At 41.9% G+C, this 19,435-nt stretch overlaps 1 protein-coding gene across 2 annotated transcripts in view; it reads right to left on the bottom strand.

Annotated features, from left to right (window-relative positions):
- The window catches only part of LOC122788120 (alpha-2,8-sialyltransferase 8F-like), a 719,095-nt gene that overhangs the window by 301,263 nt on the left and 398,397 nt on the right, over positions 1 to 19,435 (bottom strand). The gene's annotated exons all lie outside the window — the stretch shown is intronic.

The raw sequence follows: 19,435 nt of genomic DNA, 5'->3' as shown, positions 1-19,435 counted from the left end.
GTGTATGCTTGACATATTTTATCTGTTGTCCATATATATGTGTATGTATCTCATGAAACAGATGTAGATATATCACATATGGACCACCTACAGCTAGCTGAGGGTAATCCTGTCTGATGCGTGTGTGTGTGTGGGGGGGGCGCAGTTGTGGTGTACATAGCTGCCTGTATGCACAGACACAATACAGTCATATAATCCAATCTGGTTTCCAACATGTCCTGTGATTCTCTAAGGGTAGGAGCATGCCCAGTGTGACCTTCTATAGTTACGGTGGGACTCCATTCCAGAGATAGGTGTACTCCAGTCCAGGATTTTGTGTGCTACAGCCATACCTCTCAGGAGTACACAGGACTTTCCTCAGGGTACTTGTTTTGTTTAGCAGTCATTTTCTGACATATCTGCAGTCTGAAACTGCAATGTATTGTGTCATTACCTAGTGCCAGACATCCTCAGATCATCACAGTCCTTTACCAGAGGAATACTAGTTGTATGATGCATAGACCAATATTATGAGGGTGGCTATGTCAAGTCTTGCCCAACAAGGCCATGTGTGATGTGTAGCTACAACCAGTGTAGTAATGACACACAGCTGTGTAAACAGTCCATCAACCTGGTGATATACTGGCTGGGGATCTCCTGCTTGTGTGGTAGCTTTCTAACCTGAGATGTCATTTATTTGTGTGTGCATACCCCTGACATGTATATTTTTTGGCAGGTTGTCCAGGTGTTTGGCTAGAAGTTTCATCCTTTCTACGTAAACTTGTGTTTTTATGGCAAGTTAGTTACATATACTTAAAAGTGTGATGTTACAAAATAATACAGACATTACTGTTTCAGAATACATAACCTTCAGACCATTCCCACTACTGCAAACCCCTCACCCTACCAACTTTTTCAGTATGTGAGGGTGATATTTACAGCACATGCCTATCACTGTGCCTTTGTTCCGCTTTTATTTCTGCCCTTGTCCAGACATCTTGCTGTCAGAGGTTGAGAGTTATGGGTGTGAGTACAGAGTGCATTCAGCTGTGCAGGCATGTCCATTATTTGTAAAAACAAACATAAGAAAGAGGATTATTAAGGATGACCACTGGCAACAGTACCACAAAACACATATTCACAAAAGCCTTTGCATGTCTGCTACACATCCATCAAGATGTCACTAATATGTGTAGTATATTCCACATAGCACTGTGACTTACAGGTATGTCAGTGGCAGAGCAGTGGGTGTCACTGACATGCATAACAGTTGGCACTGCAGTTATCTGCACATGGCCCTGTCAAAGGCAGCACTGTACCTAGGGCAGTACAAGACAACTGCCAGGAGAATGTGCTGGCCAGATCCAGACCGTATTAACCACACATACACATAGCTCATTGACCCCTGCATATTGTGGACAGGCAACATGTTTTCATGTGTATTGTTACAGCCCTGCCAATGTGTGCTGTGCTGCTATTTCCATGCAAACATATATGTTACTGCATTTGTGTGGTTATATGGGGGGCACACCTGTCAAATGTACACACTTGCACAGACTGTGCTGATATTTGCTTTACATTTTGGTTCCATTTACCATACTATTGTGTCCTGTCTTAGAGACTGGAGGCATATCAGTAAAGAGCCAAGGTCAGATAACACTGGCATACATTTGAGTTTCAGACTTCTTACCCTTCATAGCCTTACTAAAACTGAGGATCCTGCTGTGCTATCACTGTGTAAGTCTGTAGGGGGCTAATTCAACATTGCCACCATTTGTGTGCCTTTACCAGACATTTCTCCGTGGTTTTCTACAGCTGACTTGCTGTGTGGGCATGAAGGGTGGTTATAGGACCCCCACCCTAACATCCATGCCTGTGACCTTCGACCCCCAGTTAGTTCTCCTCACACATATACTGCAGAGGGATTTGCCACCTTGGGTACAACTGCATAGTGTGTGGAGGCCAGATTTGGCAAGACATTTCCTGGTGTCCCACATAGCTGTCCGTTGTGTGCTGCTATCCCAGTAGGCCACCCCATTCCCTTGCATGCATGCAGCATTACCATAGATATGCTAGCGGAAAATACCATTCCATTCATTTACTGTTAAAAAGACTGACTTACCTTGTGCTTTCAGCAGTTGTGAGGATGGTGCTTGAGGGACGCCTATGTTGGATGCATACAGTACACTGCCTATACATAGTAAGTTACAGGTAATGTGATGTGTGTGTCATCCATTTTACTGTTATTGTGAGTCAGAGAGAGGTGTCAGTCCCTGGGGTCCCTACAGTGTCAGTGCATGTGCTATGCATTGCCTCTTTGCCAAGGCATGAGCATACTGGGCATGCCTTCATCTGCCTACAGGAGCAGGCTCAAGGGCGTCCTCCTGTGAGTCCCTCTGTGCCTGTGGAGACCTTGGCAATGGTGGTGGGCTGTGTGGCACTTCCCCATGCTGTCCCTGCTGCAGCTGTTTCCACAGGATCATATTGTGTAGCATGGCACATACTATGACTATGTGTGCCACGTGGCTGGAGAGTACTGTAAGGGACCACCAGATATGTCAAGGCAGTGGAACTGTGACTTGAGCATCAGAAAAACACATGCTCTATAATGATCCTGGTTTGTGCATGTGCCTCATTATGGCATTCTTGTGTGGGTATGTGTGCATTTCTGATGGGTGTCATCATCCACAGCTCCAGTGCACAGCCAGCATCCACCACCAGATGACCATACGGGATGCCCTCACTGGCAAATGCCTGGTACAGCTGTGACAAATGCCAGATGTGGGAGTCATGATAGCTTCCAGGGCTGCCAGTACACACATTCATGATAATGCCCTGGGCATTGCACATGACCTGGCAGTTGATGGAGGGGAAGCATTTGCGGTTTATGTAGACCTGTTTACCGGGTGGTGCTTTGATGTGGATATACGTGCAGTCTATGGCACCCAGTATCTCCGGGTATTCTGCTACATGGTGGAAGAGATGCATATTACTGGTCCTCTCCTCACAGGTGTTGGGGAAGTAAATGTGCTCACCGGCATGTGGTAGCCTGGCATCCAGGAACTGGTGGAGTATCCTGGATGCAGATGCCTGTGAGACCCCCACGATGTCCCCAGTAGGTCTTTGGAAAGTACCTGTAGCTAGAATTCTTAAGGCTACACATACCTTGGTATTCACTGGGATGGGTTCTCCTCTGTTGGTTTTAGCTCTGAGTTGAGGCTGGCACAGCTTGGTGATTAGCTGAAGTATGTCTCTGTCCACCCTGTAGTGCTCTGTTATCTCCAGATCATGTATCCCCTGGTAGGTCACCCTGGCTCTGAACACTCTTCTCCTCCTCCTCCTCCTTGGTCTGTGGCAGTTGTCTGCATTACCCTCCTCTCCGCAGTCAGCATCTAGCACATATTGATGGATCAAAGCAATGGCAGTCCCTAAAATTTTTCCCAGTTGCCCACTGTAGGTTGCAGAATCCCATATTGCTGATTTGTACTGCATTTCCCTTATTCTGCTATTTCCTTTTCTTTTCCTATATCCTTCCTGTTTAAGCCCCATAGCTAGTGTAAACAGCAAGAAATGCCCCCTCCCGGAGCATGAACATGCTCCTCAGTTCATGGAATAAGACTATACAGCCTCAGACACGCACACTTGCTTAGCTGTGCTTAGCTAAGCACAAACCCTGACAATCGAGCTCAAATGTGCTTATTGCAAGCATGACACACCCCCTTTTCATGTTAGTTGCTCCTCTTGCCTACATGATGATGTTAGAGCACCTACACGGTTAGGTGCAGTGTGACACTTAGAAGAACTTTGTGATTCAGTATAAGTCCCCTCATTAACATACCCCACTCCCTTAATCTGTAGTTACTGCCCTACACAAGAGCCTTTCCCCCTTAGCAACCACTGTTCCCTGCCATTGTTTTGATTCTGTTTGCCATATAGTATAATGGCAAAATGCAGGTTTCCCTTAAAAATTACTTTTGCCCTTTTTTTCGTTTTCCCCATGATCTGTTTGCGCGGTGCTGCTCTATGCTTCAATGGCTGAGATCAGACATAAAAAAATAAACTTTTATTTTTAGATAAATTATACAGTTTGCAATGCCAATGGCCATATATTTGGTCATTGGCATGCCTACAGATTTGGGTACCTGCTTTTATTGGAGCTGTCATGGCTCCATTTTTATTTTTTCAGAAATGTATTCAGCTAGTAGCCAAATACATTTCTGCACCTTACACTGTTCCTGCGGAGTTACCTGCCTGCTTCCTGGATTGCTAATTAACCTCATTTGCATGGTTTTCACCAGCAAATGAGGTAATTAGCATCATGCATGGGTTTCTGTGCAGGAACAGTGTCGGCATGCTCCTGCACGTAAAACTGCATGTTCCTGGATCGCTCGGCAGCCATATTCCATGCAGGAATGGCTACACTGCTCCTGCATGGAAATAAAATGTTCGTACATCCTGGGGGTCACTTAAATGCTCTATCAGATTTATGGCTATCCTTTCAAATAGTATCTCAGTTATTTCTTTAGATACTGACAAGCTCTTATTTGGTTTCTGTACAAAAATATGATGACGTTCAAGACAAAAGGCATATCACTGTTTGCTGTCACATAGACCCTTGGGCAAAGAACTTAAATATTACAATTTGTTCTTCCTAGATAGCCATTCAGTATGTGGTTATGTCCTAGGTTCAGTACCAAGTTTCCATATGACTGAAGTACTTACAATTATCTGATAATTTATTTCCTTCTTTAACTCACTCCACAAATTACATTGTTGGAATGGTACCTTAAAAATGGGGTCACTAAGAGCACTATCTGGCTTGGTACTTCTGCAGGTATAGGATCTTCCACTTTAGCTTCCTTATGATAGGCTAGGCTGCTTTATGTGAAGGCTCTTTCAGTGAAGGTTGTCCCTCATCCATCTCATCATGACTGGGTGATACCTCATCCCTCGATACCTGACTGTTTTATGTCATTGAAGATTCTCACATAAATGTGAGAATATTTCCACAACATCCTGTTCTTTAGCTACAGGTTGTATATCTAATGCTTGAAATTCATAAGAAAACTCCTTTCCTATTATTTTACATAATAACTGGGATACAGCCTGGGTCACAGTATACGCATTCTCTATGCTCAGTATCAAATGCACACTTAGCAGAAGGACAGTCCTTTCTGTCTGCTTGCAAACACATAACAAAGAATATCTTTCTATGGTCAAGTAGGTTCTTAACAGCTAATATCAGTGGTAACCAACAAGCAACCAGAGTCTAGCAAGGTAACTACAGCTCATCCATTTACAGACATCTAACATTTTTTCCATTGATGCATGAGTCATAGTATCCTGTATGATATTAGTTTTAGTAGTATAGGCAATCTTGATATCTGGTCTATTTACAATTACAATTATTTACAGTACTGTAAACATGTATGTCACTCTAGTTACATTGCATTCCTTAAGCTGTTCTTGCCAAAGGCAGTTTCTACATGAATGACCCTCTTCACTACATCTATACTACTCTGAAGGAAATACCTTGCTTGTAACCCACCTCCCACATATTGGGCACTGTTTTCTGGTTCAGAGATGACAAAACTCTAGCTTAGTTTTATTTTTAAACATCAGGTGAATTATATGTATGCTGTAACCTATTAACTGTGCTTGCTTCTTGTATACTGTTGCTTAACCTAAGTCTATTCCTTTCACTATCCATCTGGACTTTGTCTCTATCTGCTGTTACTATTGTTCTCCTCCCTCTTTCTTTTCTCCCACTACTGTCTCTGTTTTTCTCCCTCTCTGAGACCCTGTTCTCAAAGGTTAATAGCTCTTTCCATTTTCATTTCCAAATCATACAGCCTTACTTTTATCCTGCCTTAACTGCCTACAGGGTTTACCTAGCCAGCAAACCCATGTTATCTCAAAATTACGGCTGCCCTACAGACTGAAGCAAAAAGAGTTTTAGCCTCTTTCCAGCCAGATAATCAGTGTATGTTATTCTTAGTATATTATAGCCAGGGGGAGTTATTTCTGTTTTTAGAAACCTCTGTAACCTGCTATTCAAACAGCTGCTGCCCACCACCAGACCTCACACCCCCAGCCTCCACTCACCTGTCTCCCATCCAGTATAGCACTAACTACTACCTCCTTGTAGGTGTTGCTGTCGACTTTTTCCTGATCTTTCTCTGCACTCTGTGTTACTGCTCTATCTCCTCTTCAACTACCCTCTCCTTCTGAACCAGTCTTTCACCTTATAATGAATCTCAAACTGGTCTTTCGCCCTATAACTTATTTTACTTAAGTCCTTCTCCACATAACACTTCTAATATCTTTTTATGTTTCTTCTTTGTTGACTGTAACTCTCCACTCCTTTTCTCTCACCTGCATTGTGCCCCACCATCTCTCACTTACACAAGCAGAGTTTGCTGCACTGTCTCTGGTGAACCTTTTCTGAACCTGGGTGTAGCCCACTCTATTCACCCTCGCTATGCTCATGCTCACTTCGCTCCCCTATTTTATCTTCATTTCCACCCACCCCTGATTTCATCTCCTTTATAATTCCCAACAACTCCACCCACTCTATTCACATCATCCAGTAAGAAACAATTTATCAGGAACTTACCGTAGTCACTAAATTTGTCCCACCCCCTAGCTACATCACCTCCCCCACAGTCATCATCCTCCTCCCCACAGTAAAACTTTCTAGAACTCAAATTACATTATGTCACTCACTACATACACCATTCTACCTGTAGTCCTTCTAACAATCACCCTTAGTGTACTAATTCAAACCACCTCCCTCAGATCAGCACTACAATCCATATACATCAAATCTGTAACTTTAATCTTTAACAATGACAGATCTATAGACAGTTTTACTAACATATCATCCAGCCTAATTGAAAGGCAATTTATTCATTACTCGAAATCCTTCCCTATACTATAGCCAGCAAACCCAGCAGCAGCTTACACTCAACAAACAGTAAAAAAGCCATATTTCAAAAACACTCCTTCCCCATTCAACATAAAATATCCCTATATGGGGAAATCCACCCCAATCCAGAGCCCCCATCTAATGCCACATCCAATCCCCCTCCAAAACCCTTCAATTGGCAACACAGAACATTTGTAGTATCTGGAATAAAATCACAGAATTCCACACTTGGCTAACACAATATGCCCTCAACTTTTTAGCAGTCACCAAAACCTGGCTAAAACCCCATATCCAAGACACAGAAATAACTCCCCCTGGCTATAATATACTAAGAATAACAGACTCAATAAAAAAAAGGAGACAGTGTAGCTTTCATTCATCCTGGCTCCATCACAATATTACCGTTCCACAATACCATTCCATCTTTTAAAACCACTAACATTCTGAATGCAACCCTACAAATCAACAACACAAAACACTTATGCATAGCAGGACCGTATATCCCACCTGGCCAAAACATCCATACTTTAGAGGACATCCTTGCCTGGATGTCAGAAAATATCAGCAATGAGACTATTATTATGGGTGATGTAAATATCAATTGGCAAGATCTAATAATTGACTACTCTGCAAATAGCATAAACCTATATGGCTTTACCCAACTCATCAGCAATGCTACCAGAATGCATAATGATAATTCACTAGGAGCTACTCTTGACTGGATCGTAGTTTCTGACCCAACAAAATACTCAATCCCCAAACACCCTACCCAATATACCCAGTAACCATTTTCCTATATTCACTTATAGGACCATAGCACAAATAACTAGAACCCAAACCTATAAAACCACCAGAAACCTAAGACGTTTTGACCAACAACAATTCACAAATATTTTAAAACACACTAACTGGCACCTACTTAAAACTCTCCCACTAGACAAAGCCATAGACCATTTCAACAAAATATTTCTAAACACTCTCAACAACCTTGCCCCTGTTTGTACCAAAATAATAAAACCAAACCAAATGCTGCCTTGTTAACAAAGACAACTAAACAACTCTTACAAATCAGGGACAAAGCCTGGAAAAAATGGCAGAACAACAGAAATGAAGCAAGTCTAATAAAGCACAAACAACTATGGAATAAAGCAAAAAAAAAAAAAAAAAAAAAAAAACTAGTCAGTTCAGACAAAAATAACTACTTCTCCATCAACTGGCTAAATATAATAATAACCCAAAACTATTCTGGAGAACTATTTCTAACCTCCTTACCCCAGGCTCTAAACAAAATCCATCACCATGCCCAGATAGAACACCTTATCAAATAGCCACTATGTCCAATTTACACTTTATCAGTAGTATAAACAAACTAATAGACTTTACTTATACTACAATCTCTATCTCCAACTTCAACCCTCTCACACCTCATTCCAAAGACATATATCGTTTCCCCCTCCCAAAATGCAAACACACCACCTACCCCTTTCTCCCTACAACGAATTCCAACCTCACTAATCCTGAAGCTCCTTAAGAAATTAAAACCATGGTGTGTCTCCTCCAACAACCTTCCTCATGAGTACTTAAAACTCGCTGCAGGTGGCATTGCATACTCTGTTAGCATTCTTATTAACCACCCTATCACATAGTGGTATGTTCCCAACCTCTGGAAAAAAATCTATCATTACCCTACTACAAAAGGGAGGCAATTCCAATGAACCATCCAATAAATTATCATCCAGTCACCATCCTCTCACCTATCTCCAAACTCCTAGAAAAATGTATACATAAACAATTACTTCACCATCTTATATACAACAATCTCACCCCAGCCCAGCATGGGTTTCACCCATCACACAGCACATGTGCTGCACTAATCTCCTTCTTGGATACTGTGAACAAATCTATTGACTCTGGTAACATTACTTCACTACTTCTGCTATAGCTGTCAAATGCTTTTGACACAGTATCACACACAAAACTTCAACAACTCTCAAATATTGGCTGCTCCCCTCGCTGCCAAAAATGGTTCACTAGCTATCTATCAAACCATCAACAATATGTAAAATGGCAAAATAGTCTAACCAAATTGGGGTCCCTCAAGGTTCCATCCTTTGTCCCCTACTCTTCAATATTTATACCAACAACTTACACACCGCTTCCCACTTAAGCTCCATCATCCAGTACGCAGATGATACTACCATAATTTCCTCCTCAAATAACACACAGCACATCTAACAAATAATTCAAGATACCTTTATTTCAATTGAAGCCTGGCTGAGAGAAACACACTTACTCCTTAATCCCAAAATACAAAACTTCTACTCTTCTCAACAAACCCCCTCTCATTTAACATTAAAATATTATCCCAGGATAACACAGAAATTGAAATAGTATCCAATGTTAAGCTTTTAGGCACTACCATAGACAAACTTACATTTGAACACCATATTTGTAAAGCCATAAAGAAACCTCACTGCAAACTAGGAACTCTATATAGGTATAAGAAGCTCCTGGATAGCTTCACCAAAACAACCCTTGCCAATACTTACCTGCTCCCCTCCCTCTTATACAGTGTCCCATATTCATCAGTCTGCACCCATCACTAAAAAATAAGCTCCAGTCTTGCTACTACAAGATCACCAGATTTTCCACAGGCAGCTCCTTCCACTCACATCACTGCCCAGCTCTAAAAGAACTAAACTGATTTGATTTCCCACATCATCTCAATCTCCTTCAACTATGTATAGTTCATAAAATTATCTACAACCCAGATAGCTGCCCTGCTCTTAAATCCATACAAAATCCTACATCCCCACAAGAACTCTCCACTCTGAAAACAAAACTCTTAACTGTCCATATACCTAACAAAAGAGCTGAACAGTGCATATACTCACATGCTGTCACAAAACAGTGGACCTCCCTTCCTACAACCATAAATAGCGCTGAGTGCTTCAACAAATTTAAGCCCACCCTAAAAAACTGCTCATCACTCATATCTGCCCCTGCACCAACCCAAAAAGATAATATTTCCGGTTTACCTTTAGACGTGCATATTGCACCCAGGCAAACAGCACTTGTGCGAAAGGCAGTCTGCAACATTTGCAAACACCGAATGGAAAATGTTCGAATGTGCAATGAGCGAATACACAGTCAGATCCGCTCATTGCACATTTGACATTCTGGGGCGGATTGCACTATAGTGGAGGTTGGGAAATGGTTAATTTCCCCACTGTAGTGCGATCTCGGAGTTAGAATAATAAAGTAGGGGGTGTGGGGGGTGCAGGAGGGCTTGCCCCCCTGCTTTACACTTCGTTTTTTTTTTTCGCATTAATGTTCGTAAAACTGCTTTTTGGTTTGCTGTTTTTTGAACATTAAGGACTGTTGATGTTTACACGTTCATGATTTCGAGTCGCTCATATGAGCACTCAAACCACTAAGATTCGAGTTTTTAAAGGTAAACCAATATTTCCATCCCCACTATGCTGAACTTTCATCTATCCTAACAACTTAATAATTTCTCTCCAAACCTGTACGATACATAAACTTCCCAAACCAAATTATAACTATTTCATACAATGTCTTCTTATGACTAACCCTAACTTAATCACCATTCTGACTCCTCGAATCTACTCTGCTTTTAACTCGCCTACAAAATTATATCCCTGCTATTTTCATTCCTTACCTTTAATTTCAAAATCCATCTCCTGCAATACAAAAAAAACTGTCATCTGCTTATTGACTATGTCTTACCTAGTATTTTGTATAATACATTAACAATTAAGAATATTGTGAATGACACTTAATAGCTATTTGTACCTTGTAACTTGTAAACTATGTGCAGCCTTCTATATAGGCCAGATAACAAGAAGGCTTAAAGATAGAATAACAGAACATAGGTCTGACACCAGAAGGAGTGTTTGCACAAATTAATTAGCTAAACATACTAATGAGTATGGCAATGGCCACAGTTTTATATTTATGGTGATAGATAGAATGAATATTAATCTGCATAAAGGTGATATTAACAATACACTTGAAATTAGGGAATATGAATGGATACTACAAATGAATGCTGACACCCTACCTGTCTTGAACCAGATGGTATCATTGAAACCTATAGTAAAGCTCAAACAAACATGTTTACATTAGTATCATTCCACTTTAAGGTTTTTAGATGAATGTTAATTGGTGGGCTGTGTGTTATTTGTATATAAGTGAACTGTTTTATTTTATGCTGTATAACACTGATGATGTTTTTTTACCTGAAAGCTTTGTTCTTGTTACTTCTTGTATTAAACAGTTCGTTTTAGCAGCATTGTCAAGTTCCTTTTTATTTTTAAAGAACAGCCTTATTATTTTTTTCATGCAAAGGTTGTGGGAGTGGTGGGCCTTTCAATTTATGGACCACATTGTGAAAATTCTATAGAACTTCTGCTGTTACTAGTTGTGGTGGCTCCGTACTCTGGGATAGAAATCAAGGAGACTCAATCCTCACCACTAACTCCTGTGAGGGATGGTCACTAAGAGCAAAGATGGATTCACACAGTATTTTCAGATGTGGCTCTCTGCACCAAGTACAATTTCCCTTAACAGCAAACAGGGATCACTCTCCAGACCTGGGGCAGGACTCTTTTACTCTCTCCAGACCCACACACTTTGCAGCTCTGTATCCCTGTTTCCAGTAACTGACAAACATACACACACATGCATGCACACACACACACACACACACACACACACACACACACACACACACACACACACACACACACACACACACACACACACACACACACACACACACACACACACACACACACACACACACACACATGCACAAACTTGGATATTTGAGTTTCACGCGCACACACACACACACACACACACACACACACACACACACACTCTTACCTGGGAAAAGCTGTCACAGATTTATTACCTGTGCCCCTTTCTGACCAGAGGTAATCACACTGCCACCAGTCAGCAACCCTAAGACTCTTACAAAGGGTGTCCAACTATACCGTGTAAAATTAATAATAATACAAATGGCAGGGTAAGACCAAAGAAGCAAGGTTTTTAGGAGCGGCCACAGTGTCACTAAAACAAGCATAAGTACTCTCAAGATGTTTAAAGGATTCTCTAAAGGACCAGCCACAATGAAAGGTATTAAAATATTTAATGATAAACAATAAAACATAAAACAAGAGAATACTGAGTACAATAAACAACCTAGTTTCAACCACAGAGATATAAAAATAATACAGGTGGATAGTTTCTAGCAGATGCAGAAAACAGTACTAAACTATTCTCACTAAACGTCCCTGACTAACTAAAGAATTACTGTTCCCTGACTACTTACTAAAGCAAGGCAAGCTGAAATGTATTGAGTGTCTTACCGTAGAAAAAGCCAGATGATGTCTGTCTTTGTGTGGATGTGTGAGATATATATATATATATATATATATATATATATATATATATATATATATATATATACATATATATATATCCTGTCAGAAATGTTTCTTGTCAGATTCTAAAGTGCTGATTGGATAAGATCACCTCTGACCACTTGAATCTGGTACAATACACACACACAGAGCTTTGCTAAGATCTGTGGCAGCATCTGAAAGCTATAACACAATTTCAAACTTTCCACCCTTCCGGGGTTCTCTGATAAAATATAGTCATTTGATCAGTTACATCAACACAACACAACATAAATGCATACATTCTTTCTGTCCAGCAGAACCTACTGTTGATGCATTTTTAAATCAAGTAACTTTACAAATATATTTTTAACTCAAATATCAGTACAAATCAGTGTGATAGTCAAATAATACAAAATTCTTTACAAAATTGCAGCTAGCTATGCTGGTATATGTACACATGTACTGCCGTACTCTCCCTTGCACAGATGTCACGAGCTCATAATATCACACCCCCCCTTTAAAAACTCAAGCTTGTTTTTCAAGTGACCCTGGAAAAATGTTGTTTGAAAGAAATGGGTCTGTCTGGAAACACCTTAACCTATACTCTGTCATGTGAGCCCATCTGCATTGGCATTGCTGACCATCATGTCATATGTCTGCAACCTTAGGCTCGACTATAAAAACTTGGCATTTTCCTGGTTGGTACATTGTAGTCATGTTAAGGGATTGTGGTCTATAACCACAGTGAATTTCCTTCCATATAGATAGGGCTGAATTTCTGCAGTGCCCATGCTATGGCTATATATTCTTTTCCTCAACTGCATAACATTCCTCCGTGGGTTGGAGAACATGGCTGCGATATACTACTTGGTGCTCTTCTCCCTCTGAGGAAACATGGCTGGGTACAGCCCCAACCCCATGGTTTGAAGAATCCACTCACACAACAAATTATTTGTTGAAATCTGGACTGACTAACACAGGTGGTCCTCCCAAAGCACTTTTCAGCTTTTGGAATGCCTGCAGCTTATTCTGTCTGACAGGAATGAGCACCAGAACCAGCTCTCCCTCAACATACTCTAGGGCTTGAGCATTCCTGTCGTACCAGACCTTTTTCTGCTACTGGAATCCTACCAGGTTCTCCTGGGTCAAGCCCATGAGCTCCTTAAACCTTGTCCTGAAGTTTACGACATATGCCACAACAGACTCCTGTGGGATTCACAGTCACCCTCCCACTCATTATGAATCAAATCTAAAGGCTCCCTCACCTTATGCACAAACAGCAACTGAAAGGGTAAAAAAAATGTGAATTCCTGGGGAAACTCTCTATTTGCAAACAGCAGATGGGACAAATATTTCTCCCAGTCTCTCTTAAACTGGTCTGCAAGCAACCATAGCATGGCATTTATTGTAGAGTTTAACCTCTCCACAAGACCATTAGCCTGGGAGTGGTAGTGGGTGTTTTTTATGTGCCTCACCTCAAGCCAGCAAGTCCGACAAGAAACTTGCACCTCTGTCAGTCAGTATTTCTCTAAGGAAACCTACCCTGCTGAAAATCTCTAAGAAAGCATTTACCACCTTCTCTGCCTTGATAGAGTACAAAGCCACCTTCTCAAGGCATCTAGCAGCAAAATCTACAGCCACCAGGATATACGTCTTCATGTGGAACTTGCGGTACTCAGAGGCCCCACAATATCCACAGCTATCCTCTGAAATGGCTCCACAATCACAAGCAAAGGCATCAAAGGAACCTTGACCTTATCTCCTGCCTTGCCTACCTTTTGGCACTGCTCATAGGTCCTGCAGTACCCTGTTCATTCCTTGCAATCCCAGGCCAATAAAAGTTCTGCGTAATAAGTCTCTTGGTACACTTTATGCCCATATGACCTGCAAAAGGAATGTCATGGGCTATGGCTAGAAGTGCCAGATGGTAGGCCCTGGGCACTACCAACTGCTGTATAGGATCATAAGAAGTTAGTTGTTAGGCTATTGGCTCTGAGGGCCTTACAAGTCTAGCCAAGAATTTAGCCCATGTTCCGACAAGTCAGCAACAAATGCCCCTGTCCAGCAGAGACACAGGTGAAATCCCAGGGCGTATTACCTCACCCTCTACCCCTCCTTCAAGGCTCTACTCCGTATACAGTAACCCTTTGTTCCAGTACATAGTGTCCCTTTTTCCTTGAAAATCAGGTGCCTCCTTAGCTACCTCCCTCAAGCATCATACTGTAGAGTCCAAAAGCTGAGCCTGTCTCAATTCTACCTTTGTGACCCTTCCCAGCTCCCTTTCCACCAGAAGCCTGGTCTGTTTTGACATCAGCACCTCACTGTTAGCCTGGGCACTACAACTCACCTCTGCCCCTGCAGTCACCCAGTCCATGGGGACATCAGTACCTATCAGCATCTGTGGCTCACATTCAGGCTCACTGCTACAGGGTAGCTTTCTCTCTGAAATAGACACCTCACAAGCCACAGCTTCAGGTGTGGGGTCTATCTGGATCTCCCCCAGGCTACTTGACCCACATGCCTGTCTCCAAGCCTGACTGCATGTAACTGCATGCACATAAGGTAGTGCATTATCAAAATCATTCTCTATCAAGATATCTGCCTCCTAGTCAAGGTGAACCCTGGCCAAAGGTATTTGGAAATGGGTCCCTCGTAAAGCTCTGACTGGTGTGGACTACCCAAGGAAGTACTGCTCCTCTTTAACCAATGCAAGCTTCACAATGGTTATGTCAGATGCTGTGCTCTCTTAGCAGTGGCCTGTCTTCCATACACTAAGATAGGATACAAACTTCGGTGACAATTTGGTACTCCCGTTGTCTCTAGACAACTTAATACTGGCATGCTGTTATTCCCACTTGCTGGCTCCTTCACTTTCTGTTCCCCATCCACGATGAAATACCAGGTATGGTGCCAGGTTGCCCCATCAAACTGTCAGATGTTGCCTGCACCAGATGCAGAGCATGCTCACCACTCTAGTGAGGCAGCCTCACCCCAGACAACAGCGTCCACCACTGCCACCACAAGGACAGTGAAGCAGCAGTGCTGATAGTCCCATGCGTGAGGACTCCAGTCGCACTGCTACCTTGTGGATGCTCCTGAGACTGGGATTCCACAACACCCTCTCCATCCAAGGTGTTCACCACCCCGTGTCACACACCAACACTGTCTGCTGTCCTATCTGTCTTGTCTGTCTGCAAAAGCTTCATCATCTTCCCAACTTACCTCCCTCACATGTACCTATGTCCCTACCCCAACATTCCAGTCTTACCATAAAAAAAATGGGTACCTGTCCAAAAATAAAAAAAAATCATCCCATACATAGCTCTCCATTTCACAAACATGTCCACTGGACACATGTAGTTTGGTACAATTGGCTTGACAACAAAGTTAGGTTGTCATTAGCCCTCTCTCATGGTGACATTCCAAATACAGCTAAAAGATCTGTTAAAATACACAGTTGCTGATGAAGACAAGGATAGCATTTGGTTCTTTCCTACACATGTCCTGCACATCCCTACCTCCCTTTCACTGTGTTTTTCCCCCTGCTTGCACCTCTTTTCACCACATTCCTAGCTACCCATTGTTCTTTTCATTACAGATTTTTGCTGGACCTACCATGATGCACTGCATTATTAAATATGCTAAATAGTGTTGTACTAATATATGCTTTTCCAACAATATTAAGCACAGTCAAAATGTACACCTGCATCCTCTTTTGAGCCCATGACCCTCACACTTGCAGAACAGTGGGTCATCCCACAAAGCCACACAGCTGCTAATGAAAACAGGTGTATTAAGAAAAATATACTAATGCTGCAGTTCCCCTCATTAAGCATGTTTAAACAGTGTTGCACATCGAGCTGCACCATGCAAATCAGCTAAGAGAATTATACAGAAATTGCAATGTAACTGGCACTCTAGTACACAAATACATCACTATAAAGGCACACACATAAGTTTAGATGTAAGTGAGGTATCTGATAGCAGGCAACCCTATAATTACATAAACCACTCGAACAACAGTCAAAAATGAACCACGCAGACCAGAGACTATTACCTCCTTGGACTGGAACCCAAGTGCTTTTATTCAGCAGCAGATAAGTTCAAAACAAATAGCAGCAAACAGATTTCTTCAATAAAACGCACTGGATAACAGCATTAATTATTCTTGTATACAGGAACAGTGGAAAATGTGAAATAGCAAAACAGTCTTTCTTAAAAACAACAAGCAGCAACAGAATATAACCTATAACCCTATAATTATGTCTACAACATGTAAGAACACGCTAGATAAAACATTAATGGAGAAGAGGATTTTAACTGGGACTCTGGTACACAACTTCAGCACGCTAAAGCCATACACATAATAAAAGATGTAAGTGCAGTATTTAACAGCAGGTAACTGTAGAATGATAACTACAACAAGTAAAAATTCAGCTGCTATAACAGTGACTCTGTAGCGCAGCCTGCAAAATGCATTAAAACATACCATTTTGGTACATGAGATTCCGGGTTCAAATAAAGCTGTGTCTACCAATGAAAATACGTGTATGTGGCCATCAATATTATAAAGTGTGATATGTATGTCTGTCTCATCAGCTATTTATCCACCCAAAGAAGTACAGTTGGAATTTCTGCATCTATATTACAGAGGGCAAAAGCATACAGATAGGACCACTCTCATCCTACTGCTAGTGCAACAGGTAATCCACTAGGCTGCATTCCCACTGGATGTTGAAGTGTGTACTGAAATTGTGCCCCAGTAATATCACACTGCACCCTACAATGCTTTGCTGGTGATATCACAGACAACCACAGATGCACAAGTACCATAAATATATGGCAGTTGAGCTAGACTCAAGGATTGCCTGCACACACTCAGGAGGGGAATACCGTGGCATAACATGTGATCTGGCAGTTGTCCACCTGCCTGACATCATGGTTAATATACACCTTACTGTTCTGTAGGACACAACAAGCATTTTGGTTTGCATTGTCTTAATGATACCATTGGCTGACACAGTTACCTGACACACATACCTTACTTCCCAGTGGGGTGGCTACACTCAATCTGGTTCTGCCTATAAAACAAGGCTGCCACAGGTACCACACTTACTCAAACAGCTTGTTGTCCTGCAAAGTGTTCACCCTTTCTCCTAAAGCCTGTTCCCTTTTGCATCACCTTCAGCTCCAGCCTGTAGCACAGACATTTATATGTAAACAGTAATTGATACAGACATCCTCTCTGCCATAACATAGGATCTGTCCTCCACTATGTCCAAACCCAACAAAGAAAAAGGGGTTATAATATAAGCTGAGGCCTTATATCTTGTTCAGTGGTTGCATGGGACTGGCTGATTATAATACAAAGCAGATGTGCTGGCTGCAATTTGCAGTTCAGAAGCACATATTGGTTCTGAGGAAATCACTCCTTAATAAAGAACCATGTTAAAAGACAAACAGCTAGTTAATAAAAACATTGTATATGAGAGCTACTTGTTATGGTCAACTCGTTGCCACATCATCTATATGTTGGTATTGCTCAACAGAGGAGTATTGTACTCCATCAGGTATGTAACCATTTTGTTTCCAACATGATACATATTTGTCCATGTACTTCGGTGGAATGGTGATTACAGGAGTAAGTCTTGTGTGGAACTGTATTTCTGACATGTCATTGATCTGCAGATGGGTTACACCTACAGAGGAACTAGTGTACTGTATGGGTAGAATGCTCTCTGTTCAGTAGGTATACCACTCTCCTGGGAATTTCATGTTGACAGAGGTGGTAATACTACACTGCTATTTGTGTGACACTGCTTGTTTTACATATTACGTGGGGGGTTTGCACATATGGGCCACAACTTAATGGTCTTTTGTGATGGCTGTGTGAGCATACAACAGTATCTGTCATGGCACAAACAGGGATAGATGAGTACTGTCACTATCCTACACACATCCACAGCCTTACTATGTTTGCATGGTGTCAGATGTGAGATGTGTAACCAAGCAGTGATTACTGATAGCCATCTGTTATTGCTGTATCTCTACATACTATACTGTCACATATGTGATATTGACATATGTTTCCATTTTGTTGTCTTTCAGGAGATATGTATCTGAGACGCCAGGGCCCTTTTACAGAGGCCAAAAATGAAGCTCTCATGGATGTCCTGCATTGGCATCACCAACTCCTGCTGTCCAGGGGGAGTGCAAACAGGGAAGAGCGGGCAGCATTGTGGGCTGACCTGGTTTGCAATATGAATGCCATTGGACAACAGAGCAGGACCTATGAGCAGGTGTGACACCGTGTCACAGATATGGTGAAGAGTGACAGATGTGGCCAGAGATCGTAGTGTCACTGGTGGAGGGCCTGCAGTGGAACAACCATTGTCAGCCACAGAGGAATTCCTGGTGAACCTAGGAACACAGGACAGCTCCCAGGCATCCCTCACATGGTACTGGCATGGATGTGGATGCTACCGTGTACACACAAGACGATCATCTAGGTATGCTTAGTTGGATAAGCATTGGAATACTGTAGCATTCAGTGTTTCATGCTGAACATACTTTTATGTGGGTGGCATGTATTTCTTTATTGGGGGAGGAGGTTAGTTGCAGTGTGACCCTCATGCCCAGATTGTCAACTACATACCAAGTAGTATAGTATGTACTGTAAATGTGAGATCTGTGGCTGTATTAACCTGTCATAGTGCAACATAGGTTACTGTTTACATTACCTCTCCCTCAATTTTTTACAGGACCATCAGGAATCATGCGTGGCCATGATCCTCCTCCTGGTAAGCATAACACTGTTGTGATATAGATGTAGATTGAGTGCATTCTGCTTGCTAAAGTGTCATCCCAGGCCTGCCAGCTGGATGGTTGTACTGTCTGCATGATTGCCAAACTGACAGATTTTTACCAATGGAACACAGTTTACAGTCATACCTATGCCTTGTACATGTGACCACACTGATAGATGTGCAGTATTTGTAGGAGAGTTCAGATTGCTTTATGTATCAACTGTGCAGAGTGTTGACATATGTCAGCACTCATCACTGTTGCTCAAGAGATTCTTGAATAAGGAGCTTAT

Source organism: Protopterus annectens, chromosome 13.part0 (genome assembly GCF_019279795.1).
Source record: "Protopterus annectens isolate FY-2018-M chromosome 13.part0, PAN1.0, whole genome shotgun sequence".
Lineage (NCBI taxonomy): Eukaryota > Metazoa > Chordata > Ceratodontiformes > Protopteridae > Protopterus > Protopterus annectens.
The sequence above is the reverse complement of the archived record's forward strand: the minus strand, read 5'-3'. Positions and strand labels throughout refer to the sequence as shown.